The sequence below is a fragment of the Cebus imitator genome, unplaced genomic scaffold (genome assembly GCF_001604975.1).
Source record: "Cebus imitator isolate Cc_AM_T3 unplaced genomic scaffold, Cebus_imitator-1.0 Scaffold577, whole genome shotgun sequence".
In the NCBI taxonomy this organism is placed as follows: Eukaryota; Metazoa; Chordata; class Mammalia; order Primates; family Cebidae; genus Cebus; species Cebus imitator.
The window spans coordinates 287,520-303,335 of NW_016107892.1; the positions used below are offsets into that span (position 1 = coordinate 287,520).

Here is a 15,816-nt window from a genome sequence, read left to right on the forward strand (position 1 = left end):
GAGCGGTCCCAGTGGCCCTAGGTGCTGTCCAGCCGTGGTTCTCAGCCCTGCATGTTAGATCACTGGAGAGGCTTTTTAAAAAAGTTGCCTTATACAGAAATTAGCCGGGCATGGTGGTACACACACCTGTAATCCCAGCTACTCGGGAGGTTAAGACACTCGAACTCCTTGAACCCAGGAGGCAGACGTTGCAGTGAGCCGAGATGGCACCACTGCACTCCATCCTGGGCAACAGAGCAAGACTCCGTCTCAAAAAAAAGATGCCTGGGCCTCCCTCTAACAAGTGAAATCAGAACCTCTGGGGGACGGGGTTCTTAGTGGTCTGGAGTGCTTGGGACTGAGTAGGCTGCCAACTGCCATGGTCTGGGGGTCGGGAGTTGGAGTACCGGCAGGGCCCCTGGCTATATGGGGCTTCAAGTCGGAAGAGCCCGAGGAGCTCATCTTGCTATAAACCAAAAAGATGCCTTATACAAAAATCAGTCAGGCGTGGTGGTGCACACGTGTAATCCCAGCTACTCGGAGGCTGAGACACGCAAATTGCTTGAACCCAGGAGGCGGACATTGCAGTGAGCTGAGATGGGTCAAAAAGTAGGTTCAGCCCGTGGGCTGCAGTGAGGATTAGAGACCTTACTCAGGTCAGCGTGGAGCCGCTGAAAGGGCTTGAGCCGAGGATCATTGTGACAAGATTTCTGGTTTGAAAGACAACTGTTGCCGGGGCGAATGGGTTGGAGGGGCTGAGGTGGAACCAGCTGAGAGGCTGTTGTCCAAGCAGAGATTGTGGCAGCTTGTGAGGGAAATGGGAAGCAGCAGCCGGATTCGAGAATAAGGATTCGAGACTGAGTAGGAAGTAGGGTTCTCTGGTGACTAATGTGGAGAGAGCGAAGGGAGAGGGAGCTGGGAGTATCAGAGTGTCCAGGCCTCTGGTGTGGGCAGCTGGGTAGATGGTGATTCCAGTCCCCGAGGTGGGAGCCCAGAAGAGCGGCAGGAAGTGAGGAGGGGTTGCGTGTTTGAGTTTGAATTGCTTTGGGAACATCAAAAGGAAGGTGTTAAAGAAGTAGTTTGCTGTACCAAGCTCTCTGGGGGGTACCAAGGTCTAAGATACAGATCTCGAAATTGATGGCATAGTCATTCAGGCGTTCATTCATTCATTCATTCATTCAACCAATGTTTACTGAACACTAACTCTGTGTGAGGTATGGTTCTAGATGGTTCTATGCTTGCGGAGCTTTCATTCTTAAGGAGTAAGAAGAGGCGAAGGGGTCTGAGAGCAAGCCCTAAAAGCTCCAGACTATAGTCGTTGGGAAAAGGAGGAGAAGCCAGAAAAGGAGGCTGTGACGAGGAGCCAGAGAAGGGAGGTGGCAGGAGGCAGTGAGGGAGGTGGGACCCGGAGTTGGTCTGCCCATAGGAGCCTGAATGCTGGTGGGGAAGCTGAGGGAGGGGAGCGTACAGGAGGTGACAGGCCAGCTCAGGACCTGAGGTGGAGTTGAGGGCACCCTGGGGATGGGGCCTCAGAATTGAGTCATGGGAGAGGACAGGCCTGCCCGACCAGAAAGACAAAGAGCAGGACCACAGTGGGCAGCAGGGCCTTCTGATGGTCTGGACCCCCAAAAGGATGCCCCTGTGGTGGTGGGGAGGCTGTCACCACCTCATGCTTCTCTCAGCTCTTCTAGAACAGGGCTGCTCACACTCAGCGCCGTTGGTATTAGAGCCGGATAGCTCTTCGGGATGGTGGCTGACCTGTGCTCTGTAGGATGTTAGCAGCATCCCAGGCCTCTGCCCCTGGATACCAGTAGCACTTGCTTTCACCCAGTTGGGACCTTCTGAAATGTCTCTAAACGTTGCCAAAAGTTCCCTAGAGAGGAGAATCACCCGGCTGAGAGCCACCATTTCAGAGACAGAAATGGATTCTTGACCTTCATTGGCCGAAAGAGAAAGATTTCTATGGTGTTTCTTCCCATCAAGTTGGCCAGTTTGAGGTAGAGGATTGAGGTAGAGGTTAGCTAGGGTGCAGGAGACACCCCCCCTCCCACCGCCTACCAGGAAAGCAGCGGAATGTCCCCACAAGAGTGGCAGTTAACATCATGTGGTTTTCCAAATTGCAGAGGCATCAGTTCTCATGATGAGCTCTCCTTGCCTGGATGACTTTCAGAGAGTCAGTGGAAGGAGAGGCCTTTGAAGGAGGAATTTGTAGCTAGCATCCCCTCTGGAGAACCGGGCTGAAATGGGTTTTCCACCCTGTCTCAGCCCCACATGCCCAATCAGAGACATGGGGAGAGGGAGTTTGGGGTGGTACCCAGCATTCCCAGGCTGCACAGAGCAGAAGTGCAGGACCCGTGGGCACCCTTGCACATGCTCCCCACCCACTCGGGGCCCGAGGCTCTGAAGCTGGAAGCCAGCCTGCCGCCATGTTCCCAGGTACAGACTCCAGGCCAGGGAGCTTTGCTTGCTTTGCGGTGCATCTCCTGGGCTTCCTGGGCTCACGGGAATCGTCATTTTGCAGAAGGGAAAATGAAAGGAAGTAATTTGCTCCCCGGACTGGCCAGGAGCTAGGCTGCAAACTCCTGTACTCTGCTAATTCAGCAGTGGCCACTTTGTCCCTTCTGTATGGATTGTAGAGCCTGGTGCCATGAGGGGCCCTGAACAGCCTGTGTGCTAGGATCACCTGAGGCCCAGTGCCTCAGAGTGCTCAGGAGCTGGGCCAGTGAGCCCTCCCTTCCCATCCTCCAGGGGCTGGGTATATCAGCATGGCGATCGCTTGCTCTTCTAGAGCTCAAACCTGTCCTCACTAGGTTCTCAAGTGGAAATCCAGCCTGGCCTCCAGACTGGGCCTCACTCCCACCCACACAGCCACATAGGGTCTCTTAGCCATCGGCACCCACGCTAAAAGCCCAGTGGGCTGGGACAGAAGGAACCTTGTGGCTGGGCCCCTCACAAAAGACTGGGTCTCTCCTAGTCCTTTACCCGGTTTGTGCAGACTGCTGTCCCTCAAAAGCAGCACCCACACCTGTCAGGATGCGTCCTGGCAGACAACCACCCAGCCCAGCTGGCTCAGGAGCTTGCTGCCCACTCTGCCAGCCCCCCACACCGTTGTTGACCAGCCCCTGGGTTGCAGGCCCGGCCACCCTGTCTGGGCACACACACAGCATCTGACATGGATTAGGCCCTGCAAACAAGTGGCTTCCTCTGACCTCGCCATGGTCCTGTGGGGGCCTAAGGTCCTTCATAAGACCTTTGCTGGGGAAGAGCCATTGGGGTGGGGGGTGTCCACCTGCCCTCCTGCTTCTCCATCACACTTCTTTTTCTCCTGTGTCGGCTTTAAAGAGGGGCATCATTGGCCGAGTACAGTGGCTCACACCTGTAATCCCAGCCCTTTGAGAGGCCGAGATGGGTGGATCACAAAGTCAGGGGTTCAAGACCAGCCTGGCCAACATAGTGAAATCCTGTCTCAACTAAAAATACAAAAATTAGCCAGGCATGGTGATGCGCTCTTATAATCCCAGCTACTCAGGAGGCTGAGGTAGGAGGATCACTTGAACCTGGGAGGCAGAGGTTTCAGGGAGCCGAGATCACACCACTGCTCTCCAGCCTGCGTGACAGAGTGTGACTCTGTCTCAAGAAATAAAGGAGAAATAGAGAGGCATCGTGATGGGTCTGCAGATACTGGCGTGAAGCCACACACCTGATGAGGAGCACAATGGCTGATTTCTTAACCCCCTCTTTAGCTGTTAGGCAAACTCGAAGTTGTTCTTCTCAGCCTCCAAAATTGAACACTGAGAAAGAAAGAGATTATTCTGGCCAGCAAGTGAAAAGCCATTCTTTTGGTAGAAGTGTGTTTAGCTCTGGGCGGCTGCTGTAGAAAGACAGAGGCATCGAGAGTTCTTGAAGACAAACATCTGGTGGGGGCTCTTGCCATTGAGGGAGCTGCATGATTTCCCTGAAGACCCTGGGAGCGTTTCCTCTTCCCCAGGCAGCTTTCCCAGGCCGCATTTCTGTGTCGGAGTCATGGGGAGTGAGAACCGGGTTCCCCAGCTCCAGCCAGCCTTGAGTGGGTCGGACATCCTCTCGGTGTCCACACGGCCTCTTTTTCTGGTGGACATAACAGTTTATACACATGTTGAGGTGAAGCCAGTGGCTCCAAAACCTTCATTTTGGAGAGCCCAGAGATTGAGGGAGGATGGGGACATGTGCAGTGGGGTGCTGTACCCCGCCTCCCTCCACAGGACTCTGCAGGACTCGGGCAGATGAGCCTCCTGCAGGCACTCAATTGGGGTTCAAACCCCAATTCCTCCCGTTTTTAACCATGTGACCTGTTTCCAAGCCCTGTCTGCGTTGCCTGTGACACAGGATGACAGCAGTGCCTGCTGTGTCGTAATGTGGTGGGGACTACGTAAATGGTGCATGTTCTAGCCCCACGCCGGCCGTGAATGATACAGCAGGGCTGTTGTTCAGCTGCCCCACGGGGCTTCTGCCTCCCAGGGTGGTCTGTGGACGGGAAACCAGACCCACTTGAGGGGGTGAAATCATGGCACCTTCTGTGCTGAGAGCTGGCCCTGGTGCACCAGCCCTGCTGCCCCAGCGCCTAGGGCACCCACCAGTGGCCTGGCCTGGCCTGGCCCCGCTAAAACAACTCTGCCCGAAGTAGGTGTTGGTGTGCGTTGCCCTCCCCCGGCCTCTTCCCACCCTCCATGCTAATGCAGGCAGAACAAGCCCAGGCCTTGTCTCCCCGTGAACCAGCCACTTATACTCAGTAGAAAGGAGAGGAGGGAGAAGACCCAGCCTCTTTGATAAACTGTGATATGAACTCCAGCGTGACCCAACAGCTGTGATCTTTACAAGGCCTGCTTCTGTGCTGGGAAGCGAGCAAGTCTGAAGACAGTCGCTCTGCCTGCCAACACGGCCCTCTGGCCAGCCGCGCTTTGGCTCCAGTGACTGCGTTATTCCCCTCCTTTTCCTCCCTGCTGCCTTGCAGAGAGGCCTGGCTGGAGAATCCTTGCATCTGTAATGAGCCACTATATGCTGTGAAGGCCAGGCCCTGACCCGAACCAGCTCAGGTAATGGTAGATGAGGTCCGAGCCACCTCCCAGGGAAACAGGGTACTTCTCAGAGGGGACGGCATTTGAAGAGGATGGGGCCCACATGGGAAAGGAGGAAGCAGTCATGGGACTTCTTTCATGAGACCCTGACCCAGAGAAGCCCAGCAACAAGGCCTCCGGTTCATTCTGGTCCTCCTCTCTCCCCTGCTACAGACGGGCATGGCAGCCTCTCCAGCTGAGCAAATGCTCAGAGTCCCTAATATGTGCCCCTGCTACTGCCCCTCCCCAGTGTCCTGGGTTTGCATAAGAGCCCTTGTGTTGGGAAGAGCGGGGATAGGTGGAGTGGGGAGCTGATTGGTCACTGAGGGGGTGGGGGGCCCGGCAGCCACTAGAAACTGGACTTGTTTTTAATTGTGGGCCTGGGGGAAGGGCCTGAGAAAACTCTCTTTCAGGTCGTAATTGGGAAATTCCACTTTGCTGGCCTCGTGCATTCTGTCCTGTGGACAGGGCCCTTGGTTGAGGCCAAATCACCACGGCATCCAGGGCCACCTGCCATCTGCACCACGGGCCCCTCCCAAGCCCGGCTCCCACTTTGGGCTCCGTCATCCCCCTCTAGCTGCCCAGTTTGGAGTCTTTTTAACATTGGGACCCCCTCCTCACTCTGTGAGTCTTTGTGTGGGCCCCCTCACCTGCCCGGGGGCATCAACTTGGCCCCCAGAAGCCCATTGTGCAGGTACTAATGGAAGGCGAGTTGGAGTAAGCAGCCAGACCAGATCCCTGCTTTGCCTCTGGCCCCAGCTCACAAGGACAGCTCCTAGGTGGCCCCATTCTTCCTCTTGCCTCTTTAATGGATCATGTTCCTTCGTTCAGGATAAAAATAAATTGCTGTGGCAAATGTGCGCCAACCTAAGTCTGTTTGCTAGAAGAGGCCACAATCCACCTGCCCAGAATGTAGATGGGTTTTGATCTTTCATTAGTCCACAGCCATATCGATTGGGCCCCCAGCTGAGGGGCAGGAGACAGGACATTGAACAGGCAGGAGGAATTCTTCCACAGAACTTGCTGCTTCCCTCTCAGCAGAAGCTTCTCTTCTTGCTGGCTTGAGTTGCCTGTCCAGCTCCTTTTGTGAATCTTCTGGAGCTTTCCACAGCTGTTTCCCGCCCAGGGGCCAGGGCTGGGGTGCTTTTGTTGCCATGTAGGGGACGGGGACGCAGAGGGGTGTGCGCAGCAGGAGCCGCTTTATACAACCAGCTTTCGGTTTCTCATCTCCTCATTGGAGACCCCTTGGGAATGGGAATGGCAGGGGGACCCAGGAGGCCCGAGAGGCCCAGTCTGACTCACAGTAAAGATTGTTAGGAGAAAAATACTGCTGCCCTCCAAGGTTTAAAAAAAAAAAAAAAAGTGCCCTATGAGGTGCAAAGAGGGAGTCCAGAGAGCCTGGCCCAGCCTGCATTCCATTGTCCCCTAGTCCATGGCAAAGTGACTAGCATCTCTGCACCTCACAGAAACTTATGAGATTGTTCCCTGTTGACCCAGAAGTGGCTAGGGATGGGGAGGAGGGTAGTCCTGGCCTTGTTCAAGCTGCCTCCTCCAAGCAGCCCCCACACTGTCATAGACACTGGCACTCCCTGTAAGAAGGGATGGCTTTTCTCCTGCAAAATGGGTACCACGTGTGACGGGCCTTGCTAGATCAGGCTGGCATGAATTAGGTCTGACCCCGGGCCTGAGGGGAGGAGAGGAAATGGTGGGCAGAGGGAGCCCGGCACAGTGTGCTCAAGGGGCCCAAGAGCCTCAAAGGGCCTGGTGTTTGGGGGGATCCACTTGCTTTGGGCAGGGCTGGTGGGAGCAGACTAGAGGTCACAGGTAAACTTGGCAAGAGGTGGCCATGTGTCCTTCAGGGTGATCCCTGTTCCCACAGCCCAGGCAGCCATGCTACCACGGAATCAGCTGTCACCCTTATTTCCAGGAGCCCCTGTGAGGGAGGGGTGGACCTGGCAGTGGATTGGTGGGAAAGTTCCCGCCTCAGTGGCCACCACGCGGCGCACGTGGTCAGACTCCTCATCTAGTGCACACTGGCACCTGCTGGGCCCCTTGCCGGCCTTTCACTAAAAGCGCGTTCTTTGTAGTCTACACACCTGAGAAGCATCACCTCCACCAGCCCATAGCTCAGGTACCCAGCAGGGCCGCTGGGGTGATGGTCAGGAACTATTTTCAGGGGCTGAGAACTTGATACTGAATTTCTTCCTGAAGCTTGAGAAGTTGTTTCCACATGGGACCTGCAGTATTCTCTGGATCTGACTATTTAGACTTCACCTAAGGATGCCAGGAAACTTGGAAAGATTTGACATTGGTCACTCCAGCAGCTTCGGTAATTAACAAGGAGCCAATGTGTACCATAATGTGGTATCATTATTTATTTATTTTTTGAGACAGGGTCTCACTCAGTCACCCAGGCTAGAGTGCTGTGGCTCACACCTGTAATCCCAGCACTTTGGGAGGCCAAGGCGGGTGGATCACAAGGCCAGGAGATCGAGACCATCCTGGCCAACATGGTGAAACCTGGTCTCTACTGTAAATACAAAAATTAGCGGGACGTGGTGGCGCATTCCTGTAATCCCAGCTACTCAGGAGGTTCAGGCAGGAGAATCGCTTGAACCCTGGAGTCGGAGGTTGCAGCGAGCCAAGATTGCACCACTGCACTCCAGCCTGGCGACAGAGTGAGACTGTCTCAAAAAAATGCACATGCATACAGTGCACTTATATACATATACACACATCCAGTGGCAGGTTTGGAACTGGCCCCTAGAGGCCATTTTCCATTCTCCTGCCTCCTTGGGGCAGGCCTGCGTCTGAACCAGGACAGATAAGTGTGGGTGCCCTTTGTCTTCAGTGCTTTTAAACACCGAGCGTGTCTTGTCCATCACTGTAGAATGCGTTTCTCAGGAAGCTCTTTCTCCTATCATGGTGTCTTTTCACGGCGTTTCCCTGGGCTGCCCTTGGAGACCTCTGTGCGCCTCTCTTTTCTCTCTCCTCATGTGATTTAGCAGAGTCACAAAGATCACAGAACCCCCACACCCTGGCCCCTGTCACAGGAACACCCCCAGAAGGGTTTCTGCTGCATGTGGTTTGTGAAAGGCCGCCCCGAACAGGCACCTCTTCCACGGGGAAGGAGAGAGCTCCTCTCTCTGAGCAGGAGTGATGTGGCCCTCAGAGGGGCCTGGCCTGGGGGAGCCCTGGCACAGAATTCTGCCTCAGATGGCACTCACCACCCTGCAAGGCCCGGGGGAGGGTACTGGGTGGGTTAAGTCCTCTTCATAGCCCAGGCAGGGATGACCCACCAAAAAGGCTCTTGGGATCTGAGTGGATGAGGGAGCTTTCTGTAGTTCAGGGCTCAGATGCAGTGAGTCCCAGGAGAGCAGAGGCCTTAGGTCATTTGCTGTTGTCATTATCAATGTTGCGTCTTTTAAATGCCCCTGTGACACCTGAGCGTCTGCCCTCACCCCCGGTCCTAGGTTCTCAGCTGTGGCATCGGGAGGTGATCTATGTGGTGCTACATAGCCATCCAAAGACCCCAGAGCTGAGGTTCCCTCCACCGGGCCTGGGGTCCTGTGCTGTGGGGAGAGAGAGTGATGGCCTGCTGTGAACACCATCACACAGGCCCAGAGGGCACATGCCATCCAGGACTGGCACCATGGGATTCAACTAACCCTGTGTGCAGAGCAGTGCCAGATCCGAAAGCCCACAATCCACAGTTGGGCCTAGAGAATTCATGTTGTGCAGCCCAGAGAGGCACAGTGTCTGTCCCATGCAGCACATGGGGACAGAGCTGAGATGAGAGCCGACGTCTCCTGATTTCCACACACCAGGGCAGGACCCCAGACCTGGCAGCCCGGGGCCCAGCCTCATTAGAGAGAAGCCGGGCCCTCTCATGGGTCGCCATCCTACCCAGGGTTGTTTAGCCTTAAAAAAATCCCACAAAGACCTCTCCTCATCCTCCTCTTCCTTCTCTTCTTCCTCCTTGGCTTCCTCTTCCCCCTCTTCTTTCCTTCCCCTCCTCTTCCTCTGTTTCCATCCCCCCATCCACGGCTTGTTTTCAGTTTGGTCTTGCCGTCTCCCTGGGGTCTTTGGTTTGGTCTTGCCGTGTCTCCGGGATCTTTGGTTTGGTCTTGCCGTGTCTCTGGGATCTTTGGTTTGGTCTTGCCATCTCCCCGGGATCTTTGGTTTGGTCTTGCCATGTCTCCAGGAAGTGTTCTCCTTTTCTTACCACCTAACACATGCTTCAGCGCCCCAGATGTGACTTCCTTCCTTTGTCTTTTCTTCCTCCTGACCAGGGCAGTGTGGCAGCCTCACCTCCCTCCAGGCTCGATGCCTGGGATGTCTTTGGTGGCTGTAAATTTAAAGAACATGCTATTTAAAAGTGCACATCATAAGCGTACTCATGTAAATTTTCACTAATTGTGACACCCAGGAATGAGCCCTCAGATCAACAAATAGAACATTTCCAGCCCCAAAGAGGTCCTTTTCCCATCTCCTCCAAGTGACAGCCCCTTCCCACCTCCTTCAAGTACCCACGTACTGACTTCCAACACAATAGGTTCATCTTGCCTGGTTTTGAACTTCATATAAATGAAACTACAGTTTGTGCTCTTTCCACAAAGCCAGGCTTCTTTGGATCCACATTGGGTTTGTGAGATTCATCTGTGTTGGATGTCACAGTAGTCCACATTTCCATGAAATATTCTGTATGATGATACGGTGATTTATTTATCTCTTCTCGTATTGGTAGACCTGAGGGTTAATTTCAGTTTGGCACTATTATGGATAATGCTTTCTTACCTGCCTTTTGGTGAACATATAGACACATTTCTGTTAGGTATATGCCTAGGAATTGCTGGATTGGCAAGCAGACATACCATGGGCTTTGGGGGGATACTGTCCAAAGTGCTTGTGCTAGCTTCCACTCCCATCAGCAGTATGGGGAGTTCCAGTTGCTCCACGTCCTCACCAACACTTGGTATCATCAGTCTTTGATTTTAGCCATTCTGATTGGGGTACAGTAGTATCACCTTGTGGTTTTAATACGCATTTCCATAAAGACTAATGAAGTTGAACAACTTTCTTTTCATAGCTTAGTGGCCTTTTGGATGTCCTCTTTTGTGATGAGTCTGTTGAAGTCTCATTTTCCGATTGAGTTTTTGGTGTTTTTCCTACTGATTTGCAGAAGTCCTCTGTGTATTCTGAATCTGAGTCTTTTTCAACTGCATATAACGTCATCATCTTCTGCTCCTCTGTGGCTTGCCTCATTACTCCCTTAATGATATCCTTGATGAACACACGTTCTTTATTTTTAATGTAGTCCAGGTAGTCCATTTTTCTTTACAGTTAGCATTATTTTTGTTTTGTTTTGTGATGCTTTTTTGAGGAATTAGAAGCTCATGGAAACATATTGACAAAGCTGCCTGTTTCTGAGTGATGTTTGTTCAGCATTCCCAGTAAGGTGGATGCTGAGCATGACCCGCCTGGAATCCAGAGGTGTTTTTTCTTAGTTCCTGACAGGGTCTTGGAAACCATCTAGTCCAGCCTGTTTGTGCTTTGTAAAAGCAAAGATTCCTAGCCATCCCTGCAGCCCTCCTGACCTGCCAGAATCCAAGGGGCTTCTGGGGCAGCCAGGCCAGCAGTGGTCTGCAGCCTGGAGCTGAGAACCACTAATCTTACTATATTGGGCATCACCGTTTGAGTGACATATGATAGGAACCCAGGTCAACAGCACCAAAATGAGCAAAGGGACTTGACTGGCCTATGTATCCAGACCAAGACCAGGGTTACCAAGTTCTCTCCAGCCCTTTTTGAAGTCAGCCTTGTTGTTTTGGTCTCTTCCAAGTGGCAGAGACATGGCCATCACATCACCTGGGCATTGCATCCCAGCAAGTCATGATCCAGAGGGAAGCTCTGATTGGCCCAGACAGGGCCAGTGGCAGGGAGGTGGGGCTGAGGGGTGCTGTGAGTGGCAGCCCTAATGGAACCCCATATGGAATGGGGGAGCAACAGCGCACCTAGGGAAAAGGGGCCATTCTTCCCACGAGATGCTGAGTCATGAGGACCACAGGGGCTGGCCACGAGGCTGCCTTGCTGAGCACAGTTTCCTTAAAATAGAAATGCAGATGGGGATCATCACTATCTCCTCCTTATCCTGTGAGGACCAGGTGACATAGCATATGGAAGGTGCTTAGGAGACAGCCTGGCACCTGGTAACCACGCACTTGGTACCAGAAGCAACTAGTCGGTAACTGAGGAGTAGAAGAGGCCTGGGAGCAGGCGGTGGCTGGCCACAGAGCTGGGCCTGGCCTGGCTGCTTCCTCAGGCTCAGCTCCTGGAACTCGAATGTTCTGGAGTTGACTCACTTTCTCCTGTTTCTAGAGAAGGGTAAGAGAGAAAGTCTTAAGTCATTCAGATGAGTGCTCAAGGCCAAGCACAGCGGTTCATGTCGGTAATCCCAGCATTTTTAGGAGGCAGATCACTTGAGCCCAGGAGTTCAAGATGAGCTTGGGCAACATGGTGAGACCCTTGTTGCCATACAAAAAAGAAAGAAATGTAATTAATTGAGCATGGTGGCCTGCGCCTGTGGTCCCAGCTACTCAGGAGGCTGCAGTGAGCCGAGATGGTGCCACTGCCCTCCAGCCTGGCTGACAGAGTGAGACCCCGTCTCAGAGAAAAAAAAGATGAAAATGACAAAAATGAATGCTCAAACCCCAGCATTCCCCCCTCCTCTGTCCCCCAGCCCACCCAGCAGCCAGCCCTTGTCCGGGGCTGCCCAGTCAGGACTCCGGATAGCACTTGACAGAAAGCCAGTTCCCACCCTTACAGGAAGAACAAAGGTGTAATATATCCAGAAAATAAATTCTACACTTTTTTTAAAAATGAAAAATAAAGGTAGTATGCAGGCAGAGGCAAGGATGGGTTCATTTGAAACTAGAAGTTCAGCCAGGCGCGGTGGCTCACATCTGTAATCCCAGCACTTTGGGAGGCCGAGGCGGGTGGATCATGAGGTCAGGAGTTCAAGACCAGTCTGGCCAACATAGTGAAACCCCATCTCTACTAAAAATACAAAATGTTAGCGGGGTGTTGTGGTATTCGCCTGTAATCCCAGCTATTCAGAAGACTGAGGCAGGAGAATCATGCGAACCCAGGAGTCGGAGGCTGCAGTGAGCCAAGATTGCACCAGTGCACTCCAGCCCCAGCAACAATGCAAGACTCCGCCTCAAAAAAAAAAAAAAAAAAAACCCTAGACGTTCAAGGCTCAGGCCACCTCCTGTCCTCAGGTCTCCCTCTCCCCTGCCACAGCTGGCTCTTCCTCCTCCCTCTGCCCCATTTGTGGACAGGCCACCTGCTCTGTGGCCAGATGGCTCATTCCAGCCGTCTCGGCACCCAGACTTCAGCACCTGTCCTTGACTGATGTCCCATTGGACCCACCAGTGTGACCAGAGCACACTGCTGCCGATCGTCCTGAACAGGGCCGGGTGCCCACACTAACGTGTAGGAACAGGTGTCCATGGGCCATCATGGTTCTGGAGCCACAATCCAAGGCTGTGGACATCAGGAGGCAGAACCCACAGCAGTGGGCAGCTGTTGGTCTGAGTGTAAATGCTCACAGAGGAGGAGTGTGAGGCAGGGACACCATGGGGGTGGCTGAAGGAGTGACTTTTTCACCTCCCAGCAGCCAACTCCTTCCTCCCTGCAGGACAGTGGGAGGGTGAAGCTGTATGTGTGACCCAGCGACCCTCGGGGTCCACAGTGGGAACAGGCAGTGAGGAGGTGGCATCGGGGTGTGGCCTCCAGCCGATCCCTCTTCTGTGGCTTCCTTCTGCCAGCAGCACTATGTCTGGAAGCATCGGTGCAAACAGAGCGGATGGTTCTTCCACCCTTTGTCGTGTGTGGAGTTGGGGGTGGAGGCAGGCCCAGCAACTCCTAGCAGGGCCCGCTTGGGGCTCTGTCTCCACACGTGTGGCCCGGGCATGGTAGCCGCAGGGCCAAAACTGATCAGAGTCCTGGAGAGTCTCAGTTAGAGAGAGGCCAGGAGGGGCCTTATGGGCCTGCTGGGTTCTTTCATATAGGAAGAAACTGACACTCTGATTTTTCTTATAAATGTTTACCGCCTGCTGCCTTTGTATGGAGGAGGGCCTGGGCCGGCTAACATGGACCCAGCCTCCACAGCCCTGGGAGAAGGTATTTCAGTGAGATAGGAACATCTTGTGGTGGAGGTGGACAAGAGAGCTGGGGAGTTCATAAGGAGAGAGCTCTCTGGCTAGAGAACGGGGGTCAAAGATTCACTCACTCCACACAGAGGGCCATTCCACAAATATTCCTGAGTGCCTGGGATGTGCCAGGCCCTACGCCAGCTCTGGCATGGCTCCTGCCTCCCCCGGGGCTGCAGTCTCATGGGAGGGGCCCACAGGGACAAGTAACGAAGAAACGGGTGACCTGGTCTTGTGATCCATGCTCTGAAGAAAACACTGGGGGAGATAGGGGGTCCTCAGGTCAGGCCCGTGGGAAGGGGGGTGCCCCACAGCGTCAGGAGAGCCAGGAAGCTGTGACCTGGATCCGAGGTTTTCTGAAAGCATAAAAGTGCCCTAGTTTTCCCCTCTCCTCGGGCTCCGCTGAAGCTATGCCAAGAATTGGCTTTTAAAGGCTGCCTGAAATGTGGTTTGGAGCCAAAAATCTATAGAGCCAGCGCATTTGTGACCTTGTTGAAAATGCTTACTGAGGAAAAACAATGAGGTGGGATTTGGGATTTTCATTTTCTTTTGTAAAATTAGAAAATACGTCTATCCGTCTGGTCCACCCCACCCATCTCTATCCCGCCTGCAGGTCCTTGCCTCGGCCCAACAGCCCTGACTCCACTGCGTTCGTGTCTTCCATTAACCCACACCTCCCCCATTCCCAGTCCCTCGCCATCTCCCGTGCATCAGTAATGAAAAATACCAAGTGGGTAAAAATAAGGAGCCCGGTTATAGCCCTGGAAATTAGGCCACAGCTGTCAGGCCAGGCAGGAGCACTAGCCTCTCTGAGAAAGGAGCCGCCAGGAGCGAGAGCTCGGCCCTCTCCCCATAAGGGTAGATCCGAGTTTCCATGTGGGGGTGGGGAGGCCAGAGGGCGCTGCTGCTGTGCTGGGCAGGCAGGGGGGCCAGGAAGCGCTGTGTGTCAGTGAGCAGCCCCATCCTGGGTGTCCGTCAGTGCTGGGCGCAGTGCCCACCAGTGGGAACACTACAGCGGGCAGAGTTAGTCCCTGCCCAACAGGGTTAACCACGATCGCAAGCGTAGCATCACAGTGTGGTGGAGCAGATGTGGGGGAGGGGTGCCCAGCCTGTTGGGGGTGTCTGGGAAAGCTTCTGAAATGTGACGTCTAAGCTGAGCCAGGAATGATGAGTAGGAACTGGCTGGGGAATGAGGGGACGGAAAAGAGGGAGGTGGGGAGGTGTTTCTGATCAGCAGGCAGTCTGCTCAGAAGCCCAGAGGCTAGCCATGCCTTCTGGGCAATGTGGAGTGTGGCTGGGAGGCTCCTCATGGCCTCAAAGCCCTGGGGTACCCTGTGAGCCAGTAGAGGGCTGAAGCAGGTTCAGAAAACAGAAAACCCCCTCCCCCTGTTTGAGGGTGCCCAAGTCCCTGAGAGGAGCCTTTGGATGGGCAGTGGGTGTGTGCCGGGCCATGCCTGAGGTGGTTGGCATGCAGAGCTTTCCAGTGGGACGGAGGGAAGTGGGGCCCAGGGCTCACCAGTAGGGACAGGTGGTGAGACCGTCACTTGTTCACCTTGACAGCTGTGGCCCTACACACACTCCTCTGCCATTGGTCTCATGAAACACCACAGGCTAGTCAGGAAGCTGGCTCAGGAAGCCTGCTTGACAAGGGTTCTTGCTGCTCTGTCGTTCTGGAAGGTTCGGTGCTTCTAGGACAGGCAGTTTAAACAGATCACCTGGACCAAGTATAAAACCTCTCGACACCCCAGACATCTCTGCCCTGGACTTGTTTAACTCTTCAGTGTACACTGGCTTCAGTCAATTAATTCCAGGCGCCTGTGAACTCAGCCAACTTTCCTCGTCCACTCATTTTTCCTGAGAAGAGTCAGCGTTTTCCTTCCTCTCTCATGAGCTGAGCCCCTCCTTCCAGTCCCTTTCCCGAAGACCCCCACCTACCTCTGTGGGGGTGACTCCAGGAACCTGTCAACTGTGAGGGCAGGAAGCCCCCTGCCCTCACAGTTGGCAGGTTCCTGGAGTCACCTTCCTTCCTGCCCTTGAAGCCTGAGCGGCTGTCCCGGTCCAGTTCCTTCTGCTGTTCCTGGGCCCCCCAGTAGCATGGTAATTGGTTTCTCAGATCTTCAGCTGCACACCCCGTCTGCAAGCATTTCCCATTCCCAGACCCTGGCGGGAAGACTCATCTATGATCTTACCCCTGTGGGGCGCCCCGGGCCAGAGAGGTGATGGAGAGATGAGCCATCCTTCCAGTCTCTTCTCTCATTCCTGCCAGTGAAGCCTAAAATAGATAGAAAAAATACCACCTGGTCGGGCACAGTGGCTCAAGCCTGTAATCCCAGCACTTTGGGAGGCCGAGGTAGGCAGATCACGAGGTCAAGAGATCGAGACCATCCTGGCCAACATGGTGAAACTCCGTCTCTACTGAAAATATAAAAATTAGCTGGGCATGGTGGCGTGCGCCTGTAGTCCCAGCTACTCGGGAGGCTGAGGCAGGAGAATCACTTGAACCTGGGAGGCAGAGGTTGTAGTGAGCCGAG

The 15,816-nt window shown here is 54.1% G+C and overlaps 1 protein-coding gene across 2 annotated transcripts in view; it reads left to right on the forward strand.

The window, feature by feature from the left end:
- VAC14 (VAC14 component of PIKFYVE complex) overlaps positions 1–15,816 on the forward strand; it is a 123,975-nt gene that overhangs the window by 81,099 nt on the left and 27,060 nt on the right. The window lies entirely within an intron of this gene.